The following is a 2733-nucleotide window of genomic DNA, read 5'->3' as shown; positions in this document are numbered from 1 at the left end:
AGTATGGACTTGTTTGGCCGAAGGGCCTGTTTCCATACTGTAGGGATTCTGATATATTGGACAGCAGCTGCTGTCAATCATCCGGACTCCTGTATGATCGGGAGCACGTGCTGTAGGAGGGGAGACCAATGCATGGGTGCAGTGCTGGCAACTGTGGGAGTATGTGCAGTCTTGGTCAGTGCCTGGGAAGGAGGCTGTGGGTGTGAGGGATTAATCTATCATTATCATCTTCATCCCTCTGGGAGCAGGACCCAGAGGAATGGCCCTTTTCTTGCTACCCTGACATGTGATCAGACTATCAGTGGTGCAGCGTTTTGCAGAAAGTTATCAGAACTCTTTCGTGAAGATTCAGAGTTGTTATGGAAAGGGACAAGGATGGGTCTGCAGTTAGAATTCTAATTTGGCTCATTTTAGTAAGATGGGTCTTGGCCAGAGTGTGCAGGAAGCAGTGCATGCAGGATGGTTCTCATCAGGAGCTAGGAAACTGAATTCGAAGAGAGAATGTGTGAGAACTGGGTGTGGAGGAAAGGAGTGGGGGATTGGTTTGGATTTCAGTTCACAGAAGAGAGAAATTGTGAGACTGAGGTTTAAAGCTTTGGGGGAACAAGGAAACTACAGTTTAATCTACAATTGTCTTATGAATTTCCATCCTGTATTAAAAGTGGTACCTTGTGTGCTCTGTTGTATGGTACTGAAAGGGTGGATTTGCGGATGAGAAATACAAATTGAACTTCATGTTCAGATCTGGTGGTTACTTGATCCGTGCCGATCTGAATATCATTGGCCTTTTCATCTGGAAGGAAAGGTGTGCATTCTGTCTCTGGGCGAATATTTCAAATCTCAGTGTGACTGCAAAAGTACTGAGACACAGCCAAGTCCATGTCAGCATGGTGTGTGGAGAGAGATTTCATTTGTTTTTGAAAGTCTGAAAAATCATGGCACATTTCCCAGGAACAATTAAGCCACAACTTTGCTTTGTAGAAGGACAAGTCTTTTATTAACCATGCAACCAGAAAGAGTCAAGGCTACCTGCACCATGGGAAGCACTATGAAAACGGGATTGTTGTAAAGGAGTTCATTCTCGATCATGGATTGTAATCCATTGCCATTGTCACGTCGCTTCCAGCACCGTGGGGAAATACTGGAAATATGATGAATGTAATGTAGGTTTCAGTTATTAAACTGTAAAAAGTGCAGAACAATTTACAAGGATGTTGCCAGGGCTCAGGGGTCTGAGTTATAGGGAGAGGTTGGACAAGTGAGGATTTAATGTTTAGAGCAGAGGAAACTGAGGGGGCTCTTTTCTAGAAGTGTATAAGACCATGAGAGGTATGGATAAGGTGAATGCTCTCAGTCTTTTTCCCAGGAACTCAAGGATTGGACGGCTTGATTGGATCAGTTTAAGGTTAGAGGAGAAAGAATAAAAGGGAAGCTGAGGGGCAACTGTTTTACACAGAGGGTGGTATGTATATGGAATGAGCTGCCAGTGGAAGTGGTTCAGGCAGGAACACTCACAACAGGTCAAAGACATTTGGACAAATACATAGATTGGAAAGGGTCAGAAGCAAATGGGCCAAGTGCAGGGAAATGGGGTTATTGTGGATGGACATTCTGGTCGGCAACGGCCAGTTTGGGCCAAAGGGCCTGTCTCTGCTGTAGGCTTCTATGACTCTAAGTGCATTTGCTATTTCTCCCATTAACTCTGTTGGTATCCTGGGATGTATTCCATCAGGGCAATGAGACTTGTGTACCTTTAGCTCCATTAGCTTGCCCAGCTCTAACTCTTTCACGATAATGGTTATTATCTAGGCCCTCACCTTCCTCAGTCTCCTTATCAATTACTGGCATGTTCTTCGTATCCTCCACTGTGAAGACTGACTGCTGTGTACTCATATTCCTGAACCCTGCAGGATAGGAATAACTGGGCACAGAACTCTGAGAGGTCTTCTTTGAGTCTTTATTGATGAAACATGGCAGTTACCTGGATAGTGTACATGCAGAACACCTCCAGGCAGCATCAGGTAACTCCCCGCCTGTCCGATGTGCCGCTACCATTCTTATACCTTTGTGGTTTGGGACTTTGAACAGAGACTGTCTCTCAGTATTATCTCCATGGCAACGGCAGTTAGAAAGTCTAGTTCAGCTCAGCACTTTGTGATTATACCACACACACCTCCCCCACGCCCCCGTGGCTCCCTCAAGTATCTGACAGGTGCTTCAGTTTCAGTGGGGTATCTATCAGGATTCTCATGTGGAGGAGCCGGTGTTGGGGTGCGGTGAACAAATCACACACCACCAGGTTATAGTCCAACAGGTTTATTTGGAAGTACAAGCTTTTGGGGTGTGCTGTGATTTGTAACTTGATCAGGATTATCTCTATGGTAACAGTTAAGTGATTCAACAATTACAGAGGCCATATGTTCCCCACATAATAGGTTCCCCTCTAGCAGGGTAAACTGCGATTCTGGCCCTGGGGATAGGTATTAATCACTTTTCTCCCCCAATCCCATCTAGCTTTCTGTTGATCTTTAAAGTTTTTCTAATCTCCTTGGTATTTGGCAATTTGTATGCATTTTATTTCAGTTTGATAGACTCTCTTATTTCCTGGGTAAAAGCAATCTGCAGATGCTGGAAACCAGATTCTGGATCAATGGTGCTGGAAGAGCACAGCAATTCAGGCAGCATCGAGGAGCTTCAGCAAAATCGACGTTTCGGGCAAAAGCCCTTCATCAG

General features: G+C 45.0%; 1 long non-coding RNA gene across 2 annotated transcripts in view; it reads left to right on the top strand.

Annotated features, from left to right (window-relative positions):
• Positions 1 to 256: 256 nt before the first annotated feature.
• The window catches only part of LOC122547031, a 4684-nt gene continuing 2207 nt past the window's right edge, over positions 257 to 2733 (top strand). Inside the window, exon 1 of one of the 2 annotated variants that reach the window (XR_006310869.1) lies at positions 257 to 805. This is a non-coding gene — a long non-coding RNA (uncharacterized LOC122547031). The other variant, XR_006310868.1, reaches the window with a different exon arrangement.

The sequence above is a fragment of the Chiloscyllium plagiosum genome, unplaced genomic scaffold (genome assembly GCF_004010195.1).
Source record: "Chiloscyllium plagiosum isolate BGI_BamShark_2017 unplaced genomic scaffold, ASM401019v2 scaf_10505, whole genome shotgun sequence".
NCBI lineage: Eukaryota > Metazoa > Chordata > Chondrichthyes > Orectolobiformes > Hemiscylliidae > Chiloscyllium > Chiloscyllium plagiosum.
Note: the sequence above shows the minus strand (reverse complement) of the source record. Positions and strands in the feature narration are given on the sequence as shown.